Raw genomic sequence first — 27,281 nt, 5'->3', positions numbered from 1 at the left:
TGAGCGGTGATGCACAGAGAGCGATAGAGAGAGGGAGTGCGTAGAGGACATGGCAGTGACCTTCACAGATCCCAGCAGGCGGTGATTCTGCTTTAGAGATCCAATCTTTCTCTCTCTCGCTCTCTCGCTCTCTCTCTTAGCAACAAAAATGACTCCGTGAGGCCGATTCTGTGGGTGAGCACAGAAGCAGAGCTTCCATTTTCAGAGGAGGTTGGTAAAGTGTTAGGATTACTCGTCTCCACCACCACCACCACAGCCGCTGCCCTCAGCAACCAGTCTCGATTAACCTCCTGGGTAGCCAGGCTAATATGCTAATTGTTTTTCTCCTTGCAGGCTAACAGCAGGTTCAGGTTTCTCTGCCTTCATCGCCAGCATGCTACATTGCTTAGCTTGCCCCTCATATGGCAGCAACCCAGTCCGTTTCTATTAGTAAACAGAAGCGTACACATGGATTAAAGAGAATATTATTGAAGGGTGAATACAAACGTGAATGACAGCAAAGGGCAGCCTAGTAGCTGAACCTTGTTCAGCCAAGGTATGCAGGCCTGCTTCACAATGATTTTACCTCTTGACTTCTTCTGACATTTTCCAGAGTGGCTGCGCAGAATGAATAGCCCAGCTGTCAATTACAGCGTTGCTTGATGCTTGCAGAAGTGAAATCCCAGAAGGTCTTGTCTCACTCAGGTTCCGTCTGTTGCCCAGCGTTGCCCTGAATGCTGTGAAATGTATCTAGACATGAACCAAGCGAGGCAGACCAATTTCAGAGTGACATGAGCTTTGTAAGATGATGCCCGTAGTGTTGAGCTCCATATGACAGCATGTGTAGACATCATGTACAGATGATGCGCAGAGTGCATGGCTTCGTTGCTGCATCTCTCATTAAAGATGGATGATAATGCAGAGCTGCCATACTTCTCCCCGAAAGCCTTTGTTATTGAGATTAAGCAGCGTTGTAAATTATCATTGTTAGTCATCTGTTAGCTTTTAATCTGCATTAAGCAGTGTGTTTTATATCAATTAAAGCCATTTTAAACATCATGGATCGGTTTAAACTTTAATGACACAAAATGCATGCACTATGTCTCCTGCTGTAAGGTGCTTTAAACGCTGATGCCCATATACAGAGCTGTATATCTCTAATAGGTGTCTCCTCTGAAGCTGCTGGTTAGATGAGTCTGTACAAAGTGTTTTATGTGCTGGCAGTGCCAGTTTTCTTTAGGAAACAGTATGGTGCTTACAGTTAGAGAAATGTGGCTCTGCTGTAATTATTGACACTCTGCTTGTTCGCTGATGGTGGGGGCTGGTGGTTCGATCCTCCTGTCTACAATTTGAAGTGTCCTTGGGAGTACTAAGTTGCTCTCAGTGGGCAAACCAGCAACTTGAAATATTATTTGTTGATGAGGAGAAGGAAATTTTAAAATGCTTTGTCTTCTGAGAGCTAGATAAATGCCATGTACAGAAAGTGCTGTTGATCATTTACAACAGATTCTGACTGGCAGGCTGTACATTCACCACCATGGGACAGATCCAGCCATTTCCTGGCCTCCACCTTAATCATATGTTGGTATGATAAGGAATAAATTTACGATTTTCATTTTTATTTCACTATTTATCTCACAAGATAGAATAACAACATGCAACAAATGCTTCACTGGGATTTGAACCACGGACTTTCTTAGAGTATTAGAGCCCATGTTGTACATGCACTAGCATTACTAGCATTGCCAAAGTTGTAAATTAGTACTGCTACCACAATATTTTTCTCTTTATTAGCATAATTTAGAATGAACATCCTGGATATTTCGGGGCTGTTTGTGGTCTGTGCTGAAAATTATGTTTCAGTTATGATGTTGTCCAGGGGAGCAGCGGGGACTAGTTTTAATATTCAGGCTACGTAATTCTATCAGCGTTGCTCATCTAAGACATGACATCCATTGGCCACAGTGACACACAGCAATTGTGCTCCATCTTTGTTGTGTGTTGACAGGACTTATTAAGCATGATCGTTACCGGTCTTATTTTACACAAGTAGAGATTTTCAGCACCATGGAGAGCGCAGGAAGGGAGCATGAGCAAGGCTTCTCGTGCTCATACATTCCTGATGGTGTCAGTGCTGGTGAGCACTTAAAAAGTAGTTGTTAGACATTTTTGTGTCTTTTGTTTAAATAATCGAGAACCTTGTTGTTTTGTAATATAAAAACAGAGCTGGGGAAGAAGAATGAGCTGACTTTAAATGATCAGTTAGCCTTAAAAATTATGTCTAGTTTTCTGAAAAGATGCAGAAGTAAATTTTCTCGTCTTTCAATTTGATCAAGTTTCCCTTTTCACACTCAACACATGTAAAGGAAATTCTTCAACAATTTTGCATACAGCTAATTGCTAATAAACATTTTAAGTTAGACTGATAACATGTTATGAGCTCTTGGTTGTCTATGGAGCAACTCTCGGTTGCTCACTGCTCTTTACTAAAGAATGAAGTTGGAAAGCTCATGGCCCAAAAGCAGGTTTAATTGGTTCCACAGAAACTGAAAGGGGTGTGAATAGCTTGTTAATATAGGAGTGATGGCCTCTCCATCACACTGCGTATCAGTGCACGTGAATAACTGATCATACGCAAGTGAGCATCTGTTTCTGTAATAGTAGATGTCAGTTTGCTGGTCTAAAGGATTTAGGTGTGTGTTAATGCACACAATCTTCTCGGGAGTGGATGTCCCAGGAAATTCAGCCCAAGGTCAAACCATGCAATGCTCCATCTCAGCTGCGTCTCAGACGCTACAGCCTCTTCTCTCTAAAGAGCACAGTGGGGGAGGGGTGATGATTTGAGCTTGTTTTGCAGCCACAGGACCTGTGCACTTTGCAGTCATTGAATTGACCATGAACTCCTCTTCATAGCAAAGTATTCCAGAGTCAAACGTGAGGCCACGTGGTTAACATTTAAAGTACGGTTCTTCATGCATTGCACAACTAGTTTGTTATTGTGCCTTAAAACATCACAGCATTCACATTTTTTGTAAAGCTAAAATTAGGTGTATAAGAGCAAAAAAATAAAATAATAAGAGAAGAGGTCCAAATTTCTGCAAGTTGTTAGCTGCAGGGATAATGCTATTCCTAGACGCATACCAGCTAAAAAATTTAAAGTTCATGAAAGTCATGAAAGTGGGGCTAAAAAAAAGGGGTTATTCCCCTGGGAGCATTTCGTCAGCAAATTTCATGGCAATCTGCTTATTAGATTATGCATATTAGATTACATTATGTGCAAAGCTGACATTTTAGCCTGAGGGTGCCACTGGGAGGAAGCTCACAAGTGTTCAGAATCGACACGGTTCATTCTTTGGGGAACAAAAATGCACTCGGTGAATGTCAAGGATCTCCAAACGGTTGTGCAACTGCAGTGTCTGGCCTGTAGAAGTCAAGAAACAGAAATGTTACGGTTGATATGATGCAGTTACTTTTAGAGTTGTTTAAAAAAAATGGAAGGTTCTCAAATTTCATTTTTTATTAAGGTGCACCGTAATTCATAGGTGCTCTGTGGTGAATACACGAAGCACAGAAGGTGCTAACAGCATTTCTGAATTATTTTGGCTTCTCTTAGCTTCTGTTGGAAATATCTCTACTGACACGTCTTGGTGATGATCAATGTATTTTGTATTGCAATGTAATATATGCTCGATAAGCTTATTTCAGCTGATAATATTGATTATACCAAATACCATTCTGGCTCTTGACACTTTGTCTACAGAAATGTTAATATTTCATCATTATAACTGTTTATAGTTTGTTTTTTAATCTAGAAGGAACATTACTCAATTTCTTCGAGTTAACTAGAGTCCTTTGCTCCTTAAATAAACCAGTAAACGATTGTTTATTGGTCCTTTTATTCATTATCTATAATCTGCAAAATGTTTCAGGCTATTCCACTTATTGCAGCATGCTGACATTTATTGGTTGCTTGTAAACAAGGGGGTGAATTGGGAAACCTTTATTAATCGGATCTGTAAATAACATACAGTTATTACTGAAATGTGCATTCCAGGTAAACAGTGGATTTTCAGCAAAATTATTTCAGCAAAAGATTTATTGAGGGCTAACGTGGCAGGGCTGAGAGCTTTTATTTGTGCCAGGAGGAGTGACTTAGTGCATCTGCAGGAGTAGACACTAATGGTCTGAAATCTGTGGAAGGGGCGGGTGTGGGATTGGGGAAAACAGTCCAAGGCAAACCTTTAAATTAGACATTAGAGGAGCATTACTCACAAACACGCTCCTGAGTGGGATCATCCATTGTTGTTTTGATAATTTTAAGAAGCAGTTATGTTTATAGATTCTCTGAAAGCCATTGCGGTTTTGTACATTTAGGCAGTTTTGTGAGATGGTTGAATTCCTCTGTTGGTTTACACCTAACCGCAGTTCGATCCTACGTGGAGACACAAATCCCTTTGGGGTTGCATCAGGATGAGCATCCGGCATAAATATCTGCCAAATCAAACATGCGGCGCTACCCGCTGTGGCGACACCCTTGTGAATAAGGGAGCAGCTGAAAGTAGCCTTAAATAAATCAAATATATGCAGTTTTCCTCAAGGACTGAATATTGACAAATTTAATGCATTATGAGATTTCGCTCTGTACAAGACAGCTGTGTGTAATGGCAGTTACATCAGCCACTTCTGTTTTTCAGATTTCCATCCATGTTTCAGGGATTCTGGGCACAGTAAACACTTCCTGAGGAGCTCCTTTTTTTGGAAACACAGCAGATTGTTTGCATCTTTATTTTCAGTCACACAGTAATTTCCTTTTTCCCGACAAGAGCCAACTACCTGGCTGAAGACTTGGAGGCTTGGAGCTGCTTGTTCAATCATGCCTTGTAAATAATTAAACTCATTTGCTAAATGATGGTTTTAACCTCCGAACTCTATAATGGCCAAAACACACTAATTGATGTGACTACCTCACAATAAAAGCTACCTTTGCAATATGAGCAATAATGGAAAGCACAGTTTTAAACCCTAAGCACACTAGTGGAAAGAATAAGCAAGTGAGCAGCAAGCAGTGAGGCTGATGTCAGTGAGATAAAAATGAATGAAATGCACTCCTAGCTTTGTGTGAATCCCTTGAGCAATCAGAAGCATTTAAATCCAGCTTGTGAATGGCACTTCATGCTACTACAATGCAAATTGCTATTTAGAGAGGTAGTTAAACAGTATAATAAATAATAATGGATAAAACTGTGCACCATAAATTGTAATAAAAACATCTTGTTGTCATATTCATTAACTTCCATTTTTCATCTTCCATAATCTTCCATGTGCCGTTACACATGCTACAGCTTATCCCGTGCTTTAACACGAGAATGCTTCTTTGTGTCCTGATAATTAAGTGACTGCGATGGTCACTCCTGATGAACAGAGCCCAGGTACCCCTGAATGGTTTTGCCTTCCTGTGCTTTTCAAAGCGATGCAATAGGAGACAGCTGAGCTTAGCAGCTGCTCTGCTGCACATTGTCTCAAGTGAACATGAGCAACAGAGGTACTCTGGCAAGTGTTCAGAATGCCACAGGCTTTCACCTTCTTTCCCTTTATTCATCTGTCCCCTTTAGTTTGATCTGCTGTTGACCTTGTTCTTGCTTATCCATATTAGTTTCCATACGTTGGGCTTTTCCTCTGTTTGCATGTTCTCTGTTCCCCTTGCATCGGCCGCCATCTCCCTTTCTCCTGTCCTAAAGCATCGTCATCTGTCATCGTCCTTCGGGTCTCCCTGATGTTTCCCCAAAGGAGCCACGGTTTGTGAATTTTGTAGCCAGGCAAGACTGGTCTCTGGGAAGCCATTGTTGCTCAATTGGTCCCCTGCCCTGGGGGGGGTATAAACAGATCGTAACTCAAATCACAGATGACACGTGAAAACATACCAGTGTTAAAACATTAGGAAAGACTTTCCTTCACCAGTCACTTACAATTAAAGAGCATGACAGGAGAGGGTTGAAGTGGAGAGTCAGCAGGAAGGGAGAAAACAGACATCTGCTGTCCATTTCTAACAATTTGTGAGAATAACTGTCTAATCTGCCTTCTTTTTATTTCACTGTGATTTTGCATTCAAACTTAAGGACCTTTGCTCCCGGGATTAGAAATGGAAACCAGTTTCCAGTTTGTGTGTGACTAGAGAACGAGCTTTTCACCTGTTCCAAAAGGGATCAGAGTCAAAGTTGACAAGGGTCGCTGGAGAAATTAGCCTAAGTGTTCTCACATGTCAGTCCAGGCAGTGAACGGTACAGAGGCGGGCTGACGTTTAAGGTGAAACCCTACCTATGCGAGTTGCACCGCTGCTGTTTCCTCCTCCCGTGGGACCAGTTCTGGCCTGCTAACATGGCTGCTCTGTAATTACTCTGACACGCAGCCTCTGACCATCGCTGCCACGCTCCCCGTCGATCAAAGCACCCCATTCTTGGCGAGGTGTGCGTGTGGGTGTGAGAAATACAGGGTTTATGCGATTTAAAAATGCATGCTAGGCGATAAGAACAAAGACACACGAGTTAGGAAATACATCTCCTTGTTATAAATAGATAAAGAGGATCTGTCTTAGCCTTGTTCAACCTTCCAGAGTCTAGTCATTACGTCCATTTCCACACACTGATCCAGTAAAGAAAAAGAGCGTCTTTGTTATACTTGAGATGAGGACATTCTGCACTTTAAAATGATAACAAAAAAAATTTCACCAAAACATTATGAATTCATCAATGTAATTCTGAGATGGCTCGAGTTTTAGCAGTCTGTTCAGAGGCATGAAATATAGAGAGGGGACTTGGAACAGCAGTCGGAAGCCAGTGGGCAGAATGGCAGCAGCTGTGATATATAGAGACTGTGCTGGATAATATGATTTACTGCTCTCTCAAGGCCTGCCTTGGCCCTGCTGTTTTTACTCACACATAAAGTAAACACACATATAAAACACACAAGCGTGCACGCTTGCACGCCATTAGCAGTATCAAGAGTCTGACATTTAAGCACTGTATGCCGTGCAGGTGGTGGTTTTGCTTTTCTGTGCAGCCTCTGTGTCGTAGCAGAGCAGTTAGGGCAGAGTGGGAAAAGAAAAAAAGAAAACAAATAAGATAAAATCTAACTTGAATTGCTGTAAAGTTGCTCTTCCACCAGATGTGGAAGCTGTTAGTCCAAAAACCGAATGGGCATTTCAGTGGCTAACACTTAATACGGCATTGGGATTGGATCTATCATAGCAAGCCCTTTCTATATGAAGGGTTCTCCCCATGTTCCCTGGACTGAATGCAGAGGATAAAAAATCCTGTGAGATTAAAGGATAACGTAATGTAAAATTAAAATAAAATTAATGTAAACTTAGTATTACTGATAACAATAGCTTCAAAATACAGGCAGACTACTTGTAGGCGTTATGGCAGTGATCTTATATAAATACTGTCTGCTTGAATTATGGCAGTACAGTTGTCTGACCTAGTTTTAACCTTCTAGAAGGCTGTGACCTCTGGGTTGTAAGTTCAATAAGGAGCACGGGCCATTTACTGTGACACAGTGAAAGTGAGAACCCTGCTATGTTATAGGGCTTACAGGAGAACAGCATTCATAGATATGAATATAAAACTTCATCTACTTTAGGATGTATTTGCTGTTTGTCAGCAGGATTATGTAAAAACCGCCACACAGAATCTAAGAATTCATGATACTCAATGGCACAAGGGAGACAATCTTTCCATGGATCTGATTGCCTCGTTTAGTCTTCTGGAACAGGACATTGTTCTTGGTGAGGAATGACCTGTACAAGCTGAAGAAAGGGAGAGTCACAGAGATATGGAAATGAAGTAGAAGGACCAGGGCAGGATCAAGCCTGGGCCGCTTGCAGTGAGGGCTCTACCACTTGAACCACAGGGCCGCCTCATGACCTTCCAGTTTGAAATGTTATTAGAATTGTTTCCATATGCCAAAAAGTAACAGACATCTAGATTCAGATTTAGTTTTACAGGCACTTAAAAGCAGCTAAATGGGCTTTGGGAATTGAAAGTGGAAGAAAAATCAAGGCAATTAAATTCTTCCAGCGATTTGGTCCTTTAAAGTTTCTCCTTTCTGCGTCAGCAATGTTCTGAGCCAAATTGCATTTTCATTTGTTGTTGTTGTTTGTTTCATCTTTCCAATTACTGCTGTGGATTGATGCTTTCTGTCCTCTGTGTTAGGAAAGCAAAACAAAACAGAAGCACTGGGAACTCCCTCTTTTAAAGGTAGCTCTCGTTTATTGTAGCAGACATCATTAAATATGAGAAAAAGTAATCCAAATGGCATCTTTCTTTTGATTTTGTTGATATAATATTGTAGTATTCTTTTTTTTTGTAATAGAAATGACATAAATATGGGATAATGTGCGTTAGTATACCACATGGATCTTAATTATTAGGGCATTTCCTATTGGTTAGAGGTTATACAAAGAATATGTGTTATCTCTACTAAAGCGCTATGGTGTGTACGCTCCTACAACATAACGTTTATGTAGTGCCACTACAAATACTGCATCGAGTGGTTTCCACTGAGCTCCTGCACGCCTTCCTATGGGACGCATATAATACAGCTGAGGTGCTACAGGTGGAATCTCTCATGAATAATGGAGACGCTGATGTGTTGTGCGTTTTTTGTGTGGACACAGATAGTGTTGGTGCATTATTGATGGGGCTGAGACTTAGCTGGGAGGTAGCGTTCTTTACCCTGATATTCATAAATCAATAGCAACAAAAGGCCTCAGGGTGTTTTTCACAATATAAAGCGTTGGTCTTTTGTGAATGACGAGGAAAAAACACACATTTGTTGTACAGAGGAAAAAGAAGGAAGCATAGGCCTAGCCTGTAATGTCTGCGGTTGTATGTGTTCTCCTTTGTCACGTGACTAATTTTCTTTCTAGCTTCGTGGCTAGAGTGCAGATGAGGAAATGGCCTTTAGGCCATTAGGTTGACACTCTGCAGGAAATGATCTGAAAGACCCAGGCGTTCTGGGAACGACCATGTGATCAGTGCCATCTCCTGGAACTACCCAGCAAAACTTGGCCCTAATCCTACTTTAATAGTAAACAACAGCTGTAAGGCTCAAGTATGCTCCGATTAAGAGGCAAAAGAAATGACTTCAATCTTGCTGGAAATCCTTTCAAATAGGTCCTCCTTTTATAAATTAAGTCTTCAGAGATGATCCAGAGATAATTCTGACAGGAGAAATGTGTTTGAAAAAGGGAGAAAAAAAAAAGGTCTATCAAGTGTTCCTTATATTCATATAATGGGACATTGAGGTTATGCAGAGGCATTTATCCATGTACATACTCTGAAATACACATTTACACATGGCAAACTGAGAAAAGCCGGCGGTGTATGTTTCTTTCCTTTTGCGTAATGTTTTTACAGGCATATTGGGCTCTTCTTGGTCTGTCATTGTTGAACAGGGTTTAAAATAGATGCCGGTATTTGAAGGCAGCTTAGCTGCAACTGCAACACGTGATTGAATTAGAGTGCTGTCAGTTGGGTCCATTATTGAGGTCCCTTGGATGTGCAGCATGTTTGCTAAGATTCTCTCTTGTTACGCTGCTTTTCCTGGAGCATTTATGGTGCCCCGTGATGATTGACGGGAAGATGCTACTGCTAAACGTTTATTTAGTTTGCGGCCACAAATCTCAGTGGAAATGTTACCACTAATGGGTTTGTTGAATTGCAAATATGGCATAATAGTGCACAAAATATTATTTGCTTGATCATGCTGTGGGAAAAGCTAGCGAAATTAACTTGACTGACAGGATGAAAGCTGCTGCTGAAACACTGAAAGAGTGAATGACAGAGCATGCAAAGTCTGTGATAGGTTTATATTGGCTGCGGTGACCACGTATGACCACATTAAAGCTCAGTGTGAATTAGGGCAATCTTATGTTACCCCAGCACAGCTCTCTCCTTGTCATTGACATTTCCTTGAGACTTGGCTGCTGTTTGTGACATTAGGCCAACACAGGAGAATATATGTCTTGTAAAGCCTAGGCAGCGAGGATTGAGTGTGTACCAAGGTTGCACTTGGGCTATTTTTTACTGTTCACCAAGCTAAAAATAAAGTGATGGTATTTTGGTATTTTGCAACCTGCATTGAGAGAGCATGCTTCCTTTGCATTGCACCTTTTAATGTGGAAATAAGAATTTAAAATGTGTAAGCTTTACCCTTTCAGTTATGCTTAAAAGTATGAAATGTTATGAAAGAAATGTGTTGCTTTTTCACCTGGAATCTTGACATGTTTTTTTAACAAATACTGTAAAAAGACGTTCGATATTCCTGTGCTAATAGTAGTGTCCAGCTATTGGTCCCACTTTTGGCTCAGTTTTGTGTTATTGTAAAATGAAATTGCCTGCCAAAACTGTTAGACTGTATATAAAAGATGGCTCTGAAGCCAATGCAGCCCCCTGCTGGACATTTGAACAGCCAGAAGGAGGCCTTCCAAAAAAAGTCTGGAGATGGCTGCAGTCACCACGCCCAACCGGTCACGGCATATGGCTGCCCCTCCCTGAGCCTGGTTCTACTGAAGGTTCCTTCCTGTTAAAATTGAGTTTTTCCTTCCCACTGTTGCCAAGTTGTCTAAATGCTGGGGTCTTCTTTCTAATTTTGTTAAATTATAATATAAAGCCTCTTGGGGTGACTGTTATAAATATATAAATGTATATAAACAAATTTCAGTTATATTTTATTTCACATTTTATATATGACCTCCATTAACACTTAAGCTTTTTTTGTAAATTACAGTCAAATAAAAAGTAGTATTATAGTTAAGCAGGGTACACTTTAAACTTAGCCTGACAAAACTGAAAAGAGTGGGCAGTGTTTTTTTTCTCCATACACATGAAAACACACATAAAAATCTCAAGCATAGTCAAGAGCATACCAAACTAACAAGGTAGCAACCTAACCCCAAACGTATAGAAGTGCTGGCTGATCAGAAGTCACCAAACAGTGACACAGCGGTTTCCATCAAATGCAGAAACAGAGTTTCTGATAATTTTCACCTGGAAGCAGTTTTTCTAAAGCTCCAACTTTCAGTGATTTAAATTGCAGACAAAAGGCCAAAACACACAGAAAAAGCTAATTTTACCAAACTACCAGTTTACATGTAGACAGATCTCAGTTAGATCTCCATTGGATTGTGATGTCCAGTTTCAAACATGATAAGTGGCTTTTTGTATAGTTAAAATGAGCATGTATCTTTCATACCTGCTAATTTCTCGATTTCAGTCCCAGATCATAAAACAGTAGATTGGATTACCCAGTGACTGTTGGATAAACACTGTGGACGAGTCGACCATACAACTGAAGCTATGCATTTTTGTGCAAACCATAATTTGATAATAACAGGATTAATGCTGTTCTCCGACTATTGCATGTCAATTCCTTGACCAGATTACTTTAAGGCTAAAATTGGAGCAAAGATAATCTTATCAAAAGGCCCTACGGTGCATTACTTATCAGCCTTTCCATTTACGGCATTGCAATTTCTGTCAGTGCTTTGATTCTGAGCGCACATAAAGGAAACTAAATCACGGCGTGAACTCAATAGCTATAAACAGAAACATGGTCAGCAGTGTAAAAATAATTAATATATTCCTGTAACAACAAAACAAAACATCTTGCCTTAAGGTGGCCTGCAAATGCACGAACAAGACAGGTGCCTTATTTTCCTTCGTTTCCCACTGTTCAGGACACGCAATAGTTCTGACTGTCAAGCGAATGTGAATAAAGAAATCATGTAAACGGTGGACTAACTGAGCCTTGAACATTGAAACTAATTCAGCAAATCAATGCTGATTTAGTCAAAGACATGTTTCACAACGGTAAAACCAAGAAATATGAATGAACTCAAAAAAGAATCAGCTGCTTATTATAAACACCACTGCATGTCTTATGATTAAGATGCACGCCAGTGTTTACATCTACTTCTCAGACAGTTGAATTATCACTTCTCCGATTACGCCACACAATCTTTTATTGACACTGGTCAGATCTCTCCCACTGGCGTCTTGCATCACACCTCCTATCTGTCTTTCGCTCTCAGCCTGGCTGTGTCTTGTTCTCCCTGTTCTCTGCTTCTGTCCCTCTCTCTACCCCCCGCTCCAAACCTCCCCTTCCCACGCACTCTGTCTCACACACCTACTGTCTGCCTGCCAGGTCTCTGTTGCTTAGCGACAAGCAGCGAGCGCTGGACTGCTCTTATGAGAGCGACGTTTGTCCATCATGATCTCATCCTTCCCTGTGCCGGCCGCACGTACGCCGGACCTTTCTTTAAAGAGTTGAAGCGGTGCATTTAAATCTAAGCATACGTTTGAGGTTTTTGTGTTTGTACTGAAGCAATTGATAAAATGACTTTTAAAATGTCATTGATTAAATTTGCGTAGTTTATTGGAAAATGAATGCAGAGGCTTGCAAGAGCCTGAGATACTTATTGAGGCAATAATGAAAAAAATACTGCAGTTGGAGCCGATGTTGGGATAAATTGTGACTTACAAATTAAATCACTAAGTGTATTTATTCAGCAATCAAACTTATTCCCATATCAGCTATTAAGTTTTGTAGACTTTCACTGTAGCATGTGGTACTCTAGATCAAATCTGAATGATGTAATTTCCTCATAATATTAACAATTTGAATCAAGTGTTTTCCAAACACAGTGGAAGTTGTAACTGAATTTATTGGTGTATTACTGACATCTTTATTTGGCTTCCAGTTATAGTTTGTTATATGTATGTCTCCGCTTGTTCCAGATTCTCCCATATATATATATTTTCTGTTATTGTTTGATTAACCGAGGCTTGCCTTATTGCCTGTCAAATGTATCTAATTGTCATTTCCTGTCTGTCTTAATTTGAAGAAGACCCAAGTCCTGCAAGTGTGGAGACTTGTGTGACTGTGGTCAACTGGCCACCACTGGTTGCAAGGAAAAAAATGTGTATATTCCCCAACTGTTGGTTGAGAGGATGGTGGTACCTGCAAGGTGAATTTAGGTGCACAGAGGTATACAGTGCTGTACCAAAAACCTCCTTGCAGTTGTTTTGGTCACTAGCAGCTGTCATACATATTTTGCATGTAAGATATGGACTTCTGCAAACACTTGCCCCCTACTTTCTGAGCAAAAAATGTGGAAAGAACTATGCAAACCAGAAACTCCGCACATATTTAAAATTTTTGATATGTGATTGTCAAAGTGTTCAGTCTCTAACAATATGTGATACAACATTGTTCTACAACAGCCCCAAACAATGCAATAATGTGCAAAGCAAATGCCTGACATCAGGCTAGCATTGATGATATCGACCGAGTTGTTAAAAATTTCTTGGTGGCCTCTTCCTTTCCGTTACTTAGCCAAGATTGTGACCACTGCAGATGGAAAAAAACCAAAACATACCGCATTTCATACTCAGCTTTAGACAGCGTCACTTCAGTACTCACAGTAATCTGCGTGTAGCAGTAATTGTTAGGCAAACCAGTGAAATCAAAATAGCATGTGTAAGTGGAGAAGTCTCAAAGAAATGTGATACTTCTGCATGAAGTTTCCTGGTGAATCTGACTCTGTCTGCCTTCTGGTAATTGCCTTCACTCTCCCATGTGGGACTTGTTTGGCTGTAATGAGTCATGGCTTTGAATTAAACCTTTTTTTTTTTTAATCTTGTTTTGGTCCGTCTTCTGTTCTGGGTTATCAGTTGCCACCACACTGTATGTTGTAATCTAAAGCTGTCTTTGAACATGCTTCAGCCACTGCTACACCCCTCCTTACACGTTCTTGCTGCTTTTCATGTTTCCAGGCTGGGAATTTTTCTGTTACTTCATTCCTTTTGATTAGTCCTTTGGGGCCTTGCGGCTTTTATTTTGACAAATGAGCCCGGTGCTGAGGACTAAAAAGTACTTACAACAGTATTGATTAACACTGGCTATTAGCCAGTGGAAGGGGAAACAAAGACGTTCTTACAGTAAACCTCAAGATGATTTCCAGAGCCGGTTAAATAAATGCGCTAAGGCCGAAGATTAGCGATGCGGATTTACTCACTACTGCGTTTGAAGAGAAGCTCACAGGCTTGAGGTCACTTCACTTTGACAGACACACTAAGTTATCAAAACCTGAAGCTGTCTTCTCTATAACATAATGCACAATGTGTCCTTCACATAAACTATTTGCATAGTTCACTGTTTGCTAGAACAGACTATATGTGTTTTAATTACAAGTACTGGACATTCTGAAAAGTGACCACCTTTATTAAACACTGACTCTCTCATTGCGAGCATTGTTGCGTCACTATAAATTAAAAACCCCTGTCATGCAAATGTAACCACAACACATTTTATGTCACTCTCAGTGACTTGTCCTTGGTTTTAAAAGTGCTGCAGTGATCAAGTGCACACTGTGTGGACAGTAAAGGAGAGCTGATTCAGTCTTCACATCATCCTTTGTGAAAGCTGTTGCCAACTCTCCTTCTAACGCACCCTGACACATTTTCATTTTTGTGCTGAATTTTCCGTGTTGTTTATTTCAGCTTAACAGTGCAGCCTGTACCAAGCCTGCAAGGGTCAAATCGCTGAGTCTGGGGAGGTGGTTCTCTCCACCCCTACATGCACCAACCACCCCCACATCGCAGCACCATCACAGGGAATGCCTCTGTCGACCTCAGGCGAAAGGCAATCCCGCAACACTTTCTGTCAGCTACTCAAATCCCAAACCTGTTCTAACAACAATGGCGCTAACAGGAACGGACAGATCACAGCGGAAACCAAACCCCAATGCCCGTCTTACACTGAGCACAAACAAATGTAGTTGGGCTTGAGCACATAGTGGTTCCTCTAAGCTCTGTGTGCCTTGTCTGTGGATGTTTGATTTGATTGCGAAAATCCTTTGATTTGGTAAAGTTGGTCACCATGCAGTCGGAGCTAGACCGAGCAAAAGTGCCTCAGTCCTCCCCGGCAGCATGCTTTACACTTGACATCACATCGAGGCTTAATGCTGTGCAATGCATTCCAGCGTTCCTCCAAAGGCACTGACCTTTCTTATAAACGCACAGATTGGTTTGCCGTGCTGCCATCTTGCGTAATTACACTGACTCTCTGTAGGCTTAAGAATGTGTACACAAACTTGATGCAGTGTTTCATCCAGGCTCCGTCTCTCCTTAATGGATCTTGTTAGCTAAGGTCAAAGTCCTCTCTGTGTGAGGTCACAGTGAAGAAACACAACCTTCCCTGTGGAACATATCGGGGGGCCTTGGTGTTGGCTGATAAGAGCGCACAAGCCATACCAATCTGCGCCATGTCCTCTCCCCAATTCCTTTTCCTAACTTCAGGCTTAAAACATGCAAATTCTGTATGAAGGAAGCTGATTTCTTTTCCCCAGTGGGAGGCGTGAGATCTAAATTTAAAATGATTAAATGAGCCTAGAGTAAGAAAATCATTTGCACTTCCATTTGTTAGCCTCTGAGCTGTTCTCAAATCAAGGTCACGGCTCTGAATCATTAGGCTCAGATGACTGCCTTTTTTACTGCCTTCAACAAGAACACTTCCCAGATAACATTGTTGACCTCTATATTATGCAATTCAGTTTATGGACCTGATCAAACATTTTTCTTTTAGAAATCAGAAGACAAACAAGCTCATCTTTGTTTAATGCTTCGCATTAGACAAGGAATCAAACAAGTGGATAAACAGATTAAAATTCAAACCTTTACCTCTTTTGCTGCTGTTCCACATCAGATGCATACCTACACCTCATCTTTAAAAAAACACAACAACAAAAAATCATCTAGACGTGTGCACTCGCTTTCACTTAGTGAAAGATTTTAAGGTATTATTGCGTCAGGATAAGATAAAGATACTGAGATCTGTCTCTCAAGTAAAGAGAGCCTAATCTTCTTGGTCTATTCCGACTTTTCTTAAGCTGGTGGAGGGGAAAAGTGAGTATAGAAGATGAGAAAGTGAAAAGAAATGAGGAGGAATTGAAGGGAAATGTGAATAGACAGGATAAACAAGGAGAGATGACACTGAGAATGGATATGGGGAGAATAGGAAGAAATGGGTACATGTGATTAGACCTTTTAAGGGGTCTGTTTAGGTGGCTGTTAGAGTGGAGAGGACAAAAATGCACAAATGGAGGGTAACGAGTGTGAAAATGTTGACGGGAGCAGTAAAAGTGGTGGCTTGACATGTTAAATGTGATAATGCATCAGAGAGGAACATATTATCAGAGATAACTGTGACGTGTGCTATCCAAAAACCTGTTTTAACGTTTGAAGTTGATTTTGTAATCGAGTGAATCATAGCTTATCGAGGACATGCTGTTGCATATATGCAAATCTGCTTGCTGGGTGTGCTGAGAGACCGTGTTCGTACTTAGTCATTCATATCGTATGCATAGACTGCAGGACTCCCACCATGCAGCCTCTCCTGCTCACTTGTTGTTCTGTTGTTACACATTTTCTGGAATGACTAGTTCTTTAAATATCAGAGTTTTTTTTTTTTTTTAATCTCTTGTCGGCTGAAGCCAAAACAAATGACAAGATAAACACCCAAGCTGTTTAATGCTTTGTCAACAGTGATTGATTGATCCAGCTGATTGAGAAAGTACACTGTTCCTGTTTGCTGATTTAAAAAAAAAATGTGCGTGTGTGTGTGAGTGAAGGTTGGTGTCCAAAAAGGTTGGATCGCTGTGTGTTTCCATTTAAGGATGCTTTGAATACTGACACATTTGGACTGCAGGCAGGTCCGTTTAGCACTCGTCCTCTTCTGCAGCAGTACAAGCAAAAAATATGTTCAGCATTGCCTTGTCAAATCAGTGAAAACCATACACAAACTTGCATTGCTCCAAAACTAATATAGACATCAGCCTTAATTCAGAGTCAGCCTTAACTGAGCCTTTGCATGTGTACCTCCACTAATGCATCCTTTATACCATCAGGGATGCTGGCTTTTCCCCGCCTCTTACGTAGCGAGGACCAGGCATCCATAATACAAAGGAAGAATTTCAGATATGGATTGGTTAGACCAAAGGACACTTTCTCATTTCCTCTCAGTTTTATCTTAAACCTTTTGATCGAGAAAGCGACAGCACTTGTTTATGTTCCTGCCTGGTGGAGGTTCAACTAGAATTTCTGGATGTAGCAAAGATCCTCATAATATTTTCAGTCTTTCCCCTTGTGTACGGAGATTTCAACAGATTCTCTGAATTTTTAAATCAGATTATGTTTCATAAGTGACGAAATGCAAAACTTCTTTGTATTTTTCCGCTGAGAAACATTGCTTTGGAAAATTTACCCATGCGATCTTTCACAGAACTCCTCCTGATCTTACTTGCTTAAGGCAGGCTCTCTGGGATGCTCTTTAAACCCAATCATGTTTCTAATTAACCTAATTAGTTGTGAAACATTTAACTTTTTTTCCTTTCATCATAAAACAAGTTTCTTGTTGAAATTCAATAAGCAAAGACAATATCAGAACTTTTTGCTATTTACTGTTAAGTATTTGGTTTAAATGATTTTCAAATCATTGCATTATTACTTCACCTTTTATTTTGATTTAATTACTTTATCACAAACTACAACTACAAACTGTTAAAAAGAGAAAAGAGTGAGAGGTTGGCAGCCTGTTGTTTCCTTTCTTGTTTGCTTTCAACACTGAACTTCACTGCTTAGCACTACATACCACTCTGCTGCTAAAAGATTCATCTGCCAGTCATATCTGGATGTTGGTCTTTATAGACCCGAGCCATTGATCAGTGCAGGTTAGACAGCAGGGAGCCAATTAGGGCAGCAGCTACCATTTTGATTGTTTTCCGCTCCTGGGAAACACCTAAGCGGCCTGTTCTGCTCAGGGTAATGGGGCCCCGATTTCATCTGTCTGTTGAACGCTGAGTCACTTATTGACAGAGAGCGAGCCGTCTGTCTGTATTTAGGAAGAAAGCTCATTAAAGTGTTCCAAGGGCAATAAGAGATCAGGGCTACGACAGGTGATGGCTGTTTGATAAGGCTGCTGTTGTACTGCTGTGTCTGCTGTTGTTCTCTGTACTGTTCAGGTGTGACAGGTGTGGAAGAAACACAACTCTTACTTTCAGTTTAAGAGGTTTCAGAAAACATTTACGTAGTACTTTGAAGCTGAAGTTACATGAGGAAGTACAAATTTAAACACTCAAATGATCAAATGCTGCAAAGAAATGCTAGTCTGAAGTCTGAAACTGTTTATTACATGTAATTAATACATGGATATAACACACAGTAGATAATAGTAAACAGCCTCCTTTTTAAAATAAATAAATAAATAATTTAACTGTTTTTTTTTTTTTACTATTCTGTATACGCCATACCTGACTGTCTAATTAGCGAGTCTATTAAAGACACAACACAATGTGGATATTGTAATTCATGTGTGCCTAAAAAGCAAAGGAAAAAAAAAACCCCTCCAACATCACTGTCATTAAATTGCTTTGGTAAGTGATTAGTTTGAGGTAATCTACCAATAAAATACATTAAAGTTGAATGACTAGAATACAGGTTTAGAAAGGAGTGTTTTTACTGAGTCTTTGATTTTTTTTTGCTTGTTTTTAACGAGGAAGGAAAATTCATTTTCCTTACGTTTTTTTTTTAGTAAACATTGCCTGTACAGCATGTAGTGCTTTTCAGACCCAGTAAAAAAAAGGTTATAGTCTTTAGGAATCGTTAACTAGTAAGTTTCTACCTTTATTAATGATGATAAAATCCCGTATTAAAAACTGCCTTCAATTGTGTGACATAGTTATTGTGTGGAGTGCGCCTTAGTTTGCTGTGAGCTCACTTCAGGCTCTGACACAGGTTACAAACTAGGAGAAACACTATTACCTCTTGATTCATAGGTGTGGTAAGTGACGTCGACACAGACTGTGGTCCAGATGAAACAGAAATCGGTCGTTGCCCTGAGCATACATATACACACACACAGGCAAGCAAAAATGTCCATCGCCCTTGAACGAGCGAAAGTCCAGATTCTGAGAGCAATAATAGAAAACGGAGTGAACCTTCACAGAGTGGCAGCACAGATATAGGTTGGAGGTTTTAAGCGGCAAGAGCATCACAAGGACAGCGTCATTTCAAGTAAGGGTCACAGTAGCGTTTAATGCAGAGAAGTATAGTATAAGACTATGGAGGGCCACGAGTGCCAAAATGAATACTTTGTTAAATATTTAATTAAATCTGTCAATAATTAATGAAAATTTGAAATGGATAAAAATTTTTTATTAAATGTTATACATGAAATAAATTTATATTTAATTTAATTATTTCCAAGTGTAATTTATTAATGGCTCAGTTAATTATTTAATGAAGTAATTATTTAACGAATGTTGACACTCTACATAGGACAGAAAGTTTCTATTTCAAAAATGTGGACTATATGGAAGCATGTAGATGTCTAAATGAGAGTAGTTATTATAGTTGTGTAATTTTGTTTTTCGTTACCACTTTTTAAATTTAGTTTCCAGAGCAGCTTTTCTCACCGAGTTTAGTTTAGTTTTTCTTTTATTAAAAATAGGTGCATTGTGTTTTTCCCTGAACAGTTTCCTTTTTTTAGATTATATTATTCATATTTTTTACTTTATTTTATTTTGTTAAAATGTTTTGGGTTGTTTTCCACATCCAGTTTTGACCTGCTGCATTCTCATATGGAGACATTTTGGCTTTTCTGCATTGTGCACTTCATTCTGCTTATGTTTCACTTACTGGACAAACGTTAGCATCCCAAACAAGAGCACAGCAGGTTGATTTAACATTTCTTTTTAGTTAACTATAATAACCTCAGTCTAAGTGCTTTTAGGACCCTTTTTTCGCCATGTTTTGTTGGGCTTTTCTTGTATTCACTGCATGTAAATTCATTCAGGCACACTCGTGGGCTGTAGTACAAAATGTCAGAATTTAGCCTCAGGTCATTTTTTCACTGATGGCTGTAGTATGATAAAAGCTGATGTCACTCAAGCATGTTTTCTTATTTATTTATTTTTATTCCACCTACTTTTAGGCTAAGCTTAAAATGCTACGTAACCAAATCTGGGAAATTATTGTGGGTTACTGTCTGGCTCACAAAAATGTTTTGGTTGTGGTGTGCACAATGTAAGAAAATAAAAATAAAAATCCAGATGTGTAACTCTGCAGTAACCACTGTCTTTTAATTTTCAGCATTCACACTGAATGGATTATTAAATTGACCAGGAAATAAAAACGTGTTTCCATTCAGATCTAATTTGCACTGAAAACGAGAATGTGAGCATGTGTGGATCGCCATAGTAACAAGCTATCACCAGATTGATGATTTAAAAGAAAAAAAATATAGATGATAGCCCGAGCCTGCTGAGAATCAAATGACCAATTATTGCAAGGCCACAGCATGTGGAGGAGAATTTGTGGTTGTTTGTAATGATTTTACATTTGTGGTGTGTTTTCAGCTCTGCACAGTAATTTGTTAAATTTGCACACCTCCGTCTAGATCTAAGTTATTATGCTTTCTCACATTCTGACATGATCTGAAGTCGCGGGGTAATGGAGTGGAGGCAAAGCTCTTTGATGAGGCGACAAGCTTTCTGTGGGAGGCTGACAGCCTGATTGACAGTTTCTCGCCTTGTTTAGGTTGAATTAAGGTTCACAGACGAGAGCAGAGGTGACTGATGGGTGCAAATTCCAGTGATGTAATCTCAGCCTTCTACTTGGTTTAGAGTAATGGAAAGTGCGAAGAAAATTATTGTATTGATTTTTAGGGTCTGAAACTGCTGTAATACCATTTATTGCCCAGACACACTGAAAACTAAATGAAACCAGCAGTTAGTGATTTGTGTTTTGTTGTCCAGACTGAAAAAGGCTTTTTTTTTTGTTACTGCCAAACAACTTCACTTGAAGGAAGCGGAGACACAGCAGGCATTTGTTCATTTTCTCTGCTCTGTAGCAGATCAGATGGGGAAAACCCCCCAACTTTCATTCAGGGTATTTTATTATATACCCTACAACTTTAGTATGCCCTCATTTAAGCCCACTGGCCTTCTATTATCCGCTGACATTAAGATGATAAAACTCAAAGACGTTACGGATGACAAGTGCTGACCTTTCAGTCTTGCAATTTACTGCATCATCTATTTTTATCCTGGAGCACTGGGGCTTAAAATGTTGTATCAATGGGAGAGGTGCAGTACAGTATTATGAATCGACCGGACTGTACATTCAAGATATTTCTTTCTGTCAGCCTCCCTCCAGTCGTAAGGCAGCGCTAATGTGAATGTGTCTTTATTCTGTCTTCTGCTGTTTGAACAGAGGGACGTTTTAGTCAGCATCCGCTGCCAGGCTTTTTCAGATCATATATTCATGTCTTATCATTTTTCTCTAGCTAGCTGAAGAGACGTTACAATCGGGACAAAAAAATGTGCACTTGAACAGCAGCCATTAGTAGAACTGAGTTCATGCCCTGTTGTGCAGATGGGCGTGCAGTCCATCAGAGATGTAGAGAGATGTAAACTGTTCGGCTTGTCTTCCTGTTTTGCCAATATTGTGGATGTCATCTATTTAGTTCAGTGTCTACAAATCGTCTAATCCTACTCTGGCCTGCAGTGCTCAGGCACAGAGGGGCAGCACAGGGCTAATGTGATTCTAGAGATGGAGAAACTTCTCAGCGGCACTGATGGCTTTGGTATTTTGTTGATTGATCACACTGTGATGACGTATTTGAAAGTGTCTGCATAGTTTGGAGTTGTGACTCACAGCATTGTCCTAATTTATGCAAAAGCTTATGATTTTTTTTTTTCTTTTTCTTTATGAACCTAAACCCTTCAGCTTCAAACTTCAACAAAAAACATTGCTCTTTTCCATAAATTTTCACATTTACTGTTTTACACAATGTAGAAAAATTATAATATATATTATTGTTAGTAAGAACAGTAGTATAGTAAGTATAAATGTACAAAATATAACAAAATAGCTCTAATATATACAAATAGCTCAATTATAAAATATCTCGGTATATAACACAAATTAAATATATATGATTGAAACTGATTAAATCAATCTCACATTATTACTACCTATAACCGCTAGCTGCTACCTTAATGATAACAAACAGCTAATGTGGCTAGCAGCTAAGGATAACTGCTAATAATTAAGCACCTAAAGTTAATGTGGCTCTGAACAGATTTACATTTATGATAAGAGCTTATTGCTTTAATGATTTTGAGACAGGAGCTTTTCTGACCTCTTGAAATTCAGCGCTGTGAATGTGAAATATTACTGCTTCCTCTTAGTGAGAGGAGGGACTGTGTGTCAGCTGAAAAGCGAGGATGGCACTGCTGATATTCATACTGTTGCAAATGAGTATGTAATCCAATAGTGACTTTTAGTATCGATTAGTATCTGAGTGGCAATTTATTTTTGACAACAACAGATAGGATATTTGTGCTGCCCATGGCTGGGAAATTAATCAGATATTATTTTCAATTACCCTTTTGACTTCTGGGGATTGTGAAAGCAAGATCTTGAGAAACTTATTGTGCCACTCTGTCTCATAATACTCTTGATACATCTTGTGTTAGGCCCCATAAAGTCACTCTCCTCCAGGCAGATTTAGTACAGAACATATACATATTTGTAGTTTTTTGGGCATAATCTACAAATATGGGCACCATCCAGATTTTATTCCAGTCTGTACCTGAATTAAACATGTTAGCATAATAAGCCCTCAGCCTATCATTTAAAATCAGAACTTTGTGAACTTCTTTCTCTGCGCTTTGCAATAACGGATCTGGGATCTCGAGGGGCAACTATGAATTGTATACATTTATTTTATCGTAAAAACCAACTGGGACAATAACTGAGCTCATTTCTTTGTTGCAGAGATTTGCATATCACTCGGTAATAACCAGTCTGTAACATTTGGCCTCCATAGTTCTATATGATTCAGTAGGCGTGGTTTTTATACAGGAATAGCTTTTCTCCTCGCGGTGTTATCATATCCAGCCTTGCACCTGTCAATGTGGGCTTTTAAACTGGTTTGTAAGGAGAGTGTGTGTTCTTCCTCAGTGTTCCCTTCTGCTATGACCCAGTGTAGGGCTGTAACCCAGGGACACTGGGTAACTGTACCGGCATTTAAATAGCAAACAGGGGGAACGGAGCATGTTATGAGATTCACTAGTTTCTCATCTCCCAGGGTGAGGCTATAAATAGCCTCTCACACTGGAATAGAGTTTTCCCCAGCAATGCGAATGAAAGCCAGAGGAACAGCTGCGTTAAAGCCAAGTCCTGTTAGATCAGCCGAGTCAGACGGGCATGTTCCTCTCTTTCCTTCTCTCTCCATTGTCTAGTCTTTCTGTCTTTTCCTCTGTCTCTTGTTCTCTCACCCTCACTTACCATTTCTCTTGCTCCTAATCTGTGCCGCTGTCTGTCTTTCAGCTACTTGTTTACCCCCCTTGTCTTTCAGTATCTTTGTCTCTCTGTCGCTGTCCTCTCCTTCTCTGTCTGTCGTGTGTTTGCTCAGTTTTCCTGTCTCTCTTGATGTCTTTTAATTTCTGTCTCTGTCATTATCTCTGCTCCTCTCGCTTTATTGTTCTGGCATTCTATCTCTCTGCCTCCCTCTGAGTCTTTGTTTGACTCGGTGTCCTCTTTTACCCCACAGTCCCTGTCTTTTTGTCCCCGTCCTGTAGACTTCTCACTGTCAGTTCCTCTCTTTGTCTTCCTTCCTTCCTGTGTCATATTTTTTTTCGTGTTCTGCCACTCTCTTGCTCATTATTACCAGGCCTCCCCTGTGTACTCTGTTAATTGGTACAGTCCTAATATTAACAATGTTCGTCTGTCTTTTTAGAAAGAAGATTCTTGAAGTAGGTGAACTACATGTAATTTAGGCCTTAATGTGATTCATATTAATGCTTCTGAAGTTCATTTGCAAATGCTTTTATGCACTGATTCAATACTAAAATTAATAATGTTGATTTATCTAAAAGACTAACACAAACTGTAATGTGATTGGTTGGCATATAGATACCAATTATATAGATACCAAGGTTAATGCTACAGCAACCTCTGTTTAAGCAGATGTTTACAGTGTGTTGCCTATGTGTCATGTGACAGCTCACTATTATTTAATTTGCACCAGGAGGGAATTAATACATTTCATATATGCCTGTGGGGAACTGAATAATAATATCTGTTAATAAGATGAACTGAAAACAATAAAATGTAATATGATATATATACTGTATATTATACCTCATGTCTCTGACCACCAGGTGAGCATTAGCATTCAACCATATATTTTGTTTAAGCCTTTGCTTTTTCATTATTATTATAATATTTATTTTTTTGTCCTTTATGGACTTTGGTTGTAAACACATTTACTGACTCCTGCGGCTCCCTCTCTGAATCTCTCTCTCTCTCTCTCTCTGTCTGCCTGTCTCGCCCTGTTTGACATCACAGATGTGTTTATATATAGCCAGCAGATGGATTCTCCCATAACAGTCTGCTTCACTGGTTTTCTGTGCGTGAGCTTAGCCCACCGCCGGCCGTTCAAATAAGCTAGAAGAAATTCTTTGTTTACATTATGTCTCCTGATCTGCCTAGCCTTTAGTTCGTGACTACATCCATTATTCATGTATTCTCATTCACCGTACACGCACTCGCATGCATAGAGAGAATGTTAAACGTTAGTGCTGCTCAATGTGCTCTCGCTGTTCGCTGTTCAGCGTGCAATAATGAGAACTACTGTCCTGTGATTAAACTGGCATCCATGGAGGTCTTCACATAATATATTATTGAAAAGAAATACAAAATAGTAGCAGTTATTTTGTAACAAGGTGGAGATCCTTGTTTCATTTGAGATGAAATTATTGTAAAGTAAACGTAATCTGCAGTTTGTATTTTCTGTTGAATCTAATTCATGAAGGTAAAGCCACAACTGTGACCAAATGGATGACTGCAGGGACTTTTAACATGCTTAAAATAAAAAAACAAAACAGCAACACTGCAAATGGCAAAGAGAGCCAGAAACAAGCGATGTGACATTTGCACGACGCACTGTAGTCCTGGTGTGATGTGCTGTGCTCCTACTGCGGTATAATTGTGCAGCATGTGAGGTTTTGGGGTTCTTCTGGGTGAGAAGTAACTGGTGGGCATAGACTAACACACACTGTGTCTGGAGTGCTATCAAGCAGGCACACAGTCAGTCAGAGTGAAACCTTAGACATCCCTGTGGATGGTGACATGTGTATGTGCATGTATACAAATTTTGCTGGGTCTTTGCTGCATGCTGGCAATGCAATAAAGTGAGTGGATGAGTGGGAGTGGGAGAAATTCAGTTAGATGTAAGGATTTAACTGTTTGCAGTGTGACATATCCGGTGAGCTCTTATACAATAAAGTTTCATGAATGCAGCTTGAACTTTATATAATGTTGATACATTTTTCAGATATCTTGGTTAAGGTGTGATTAGTGTAGGAGTTAAGGAGGAAGAGTGGGATGAGACAGGGTGGTAGCCCCTGCACATGCTACGGAGGCCTTAAATACCACTCGTATGCTAGCAAATGGGTGAATAAGAAACTGTTGCAATGGGCTTTTTTGAACCACTATGTTTAAGAATGTGTTGTACTATTTATTTGTTTTAATTATTTAAAAAAAAGGAACAACAAAACTGCAATAGCACCTCTTGTGTTGACCAAAAATACTGAACACAGGCTGGTGAAGTGGACGGTAATTATCTATTAGAACAAACACAGCACTTAACTTTGAACCAGGCTACATCTGTCTCAGGTCAATGCCTCATTCACTTTTTCTGCCAAATAAAACGCCTGAACCAGCTGTTATTTATTTAAATGATATTAAGCTAAAGTTTCTAAATGTTAAATGTGCTTGATAGCAGCCTGTCTGAAATACTGAATTCTTGTGGTACTCAAAAGCAAAGCTGAATGCTTCACATCACTTTCACGATAGGTACTTCAAAAGTTTGTGAGTCTCCAAACACTGAGTCATTTGATGAGTATATAAACCATAAGTAACCGAATTACCCACTGGAGTACTGCGAGGCCCAACGGCAGAGCTGGATAATAATCTTATGACTAAGCCAGGCTTTTTTAGGGTCAGTTTATTGGCATTGTTATGGGTTAGAATGAAATTAGGAAAATGGCAGCTGTGTCCATGCCATATCATTATCAAATATAATCCAATTTAACCAGACAATCCTCTTGAAAGGGACAGAGCACTCTCTTGGGCTCATCTGCTCTTTAGCCCTGCAGAAATACTCAAGTTGCAGTCTGGTTTGTTTTCGTATCACATGTGGGTGCACATCGGTCACCCCAGTGGTCAGCTGGCTTTTGGTTGCATGTCTTTATTGCTTCATAAAATTCTAGGAAATATGATGTGTCGGGTTTTAAAAACAAGAATAAACTCACCGTAAACACTTATAGTTTTCACTCGTCACCATTTTTGAATTTTATGGGGTCATCACAACAAATGTCCCACACTTACACAACAGGGACACTAATTTTACTTTGTTGACATAGCACATAATCTGCTCTGATGGCTACTTGTCAGATGTCCCTGTGAGAAGGGACATGTAAAATGTTTTCCTAGTGCTACATGTGCACTATGAGGCTGTTCCCACAGAGTGGACCGATGCCACATAATCCAGGGGCTTTAAAGTTATTTCAATTCCAGGCATTTCTTTTGAGGAAGAAAAAATTTTCTGGCAGAAGGACAAGGTAGCAGAGTGCTTATTTGTATCAAATCAGGAATGAGCGAATTTCTAGAGAGGAACAGCTGCATGCAGCGACTGTGCCAAACAAAGCATGTCAATGAAGTGCCATGCAACTCTGCTCACTCAGCCAGACACAAGAAGGCACATTAAAAGGGCTGCATGAGAACAACATTTTACCCCGAGGAACAATTATGCCATATGTGCAATAAAATTAGAGTGGCCTCATACACATCTTATTTGACTTGAACACACATATTCACCATTAATCGTAGCAGATGGATGCTATGATGGCGTGATGGATGCAGTGACACCCTTTTTTTGTCCTAAGCTCAGAAACTCAGAAACTTGTACTACGTACAGTACATGCTGTCCATCTCCTACAGTCTTTTAACATGGCTGCTTTTTTGCAAACTTTTCTTGATATATATTATAGAAATCGTTCACCAAGATGTGTTTGAAAAGTGGGAAGCCATGCGGGCTGTTAAGTGTGCCATCATTTTAGATCCACAACAACCAGTTTGAGAGTTTTTATCAGGAGTTTTCAGAGCTGTTAAGTT

The 27,281-nt window shown here is 39.8% G+C and overlaps 1 protein-coding gene across 37 annotated transcripts in view; it reads left to right on the top strand.

Moving 5' to 3' along the window:
- The window catches only part of kcnma1a (potassium large conductance calcium-activated channel, subfamily M, alpha member 1a), a 147,979-nt gene that overhangs the window by 12,279 nt on the left and 108,419 nt on the right, over nucleotides 1-27,281 (top strand). The gene's annotated exons all lie outside the window — the stretch shown is intronic.

Source organism: Oreochromis niloticus, linkage group LG13 (assembly GCF_001858045.2).
Source record: "Oreochromis niloticus isolate F11D_XX linkage group LG13, O_niloticus_UMD_NMBU, whole genome shotgun sequence".
Classification (NCBI taxonomy): domain Eukaryota; kingdom Metazoa; phylum Chordata; class Actinopteri; order Cichliformes; family Cichlidae; genus Oreochromis; species Oreochromis niloticus.
The sequence above is the reverse complement of the archived record's forward strand: the minus strand, read 5'-3'. Positions and strand labels throughout refer to the sequence as shown.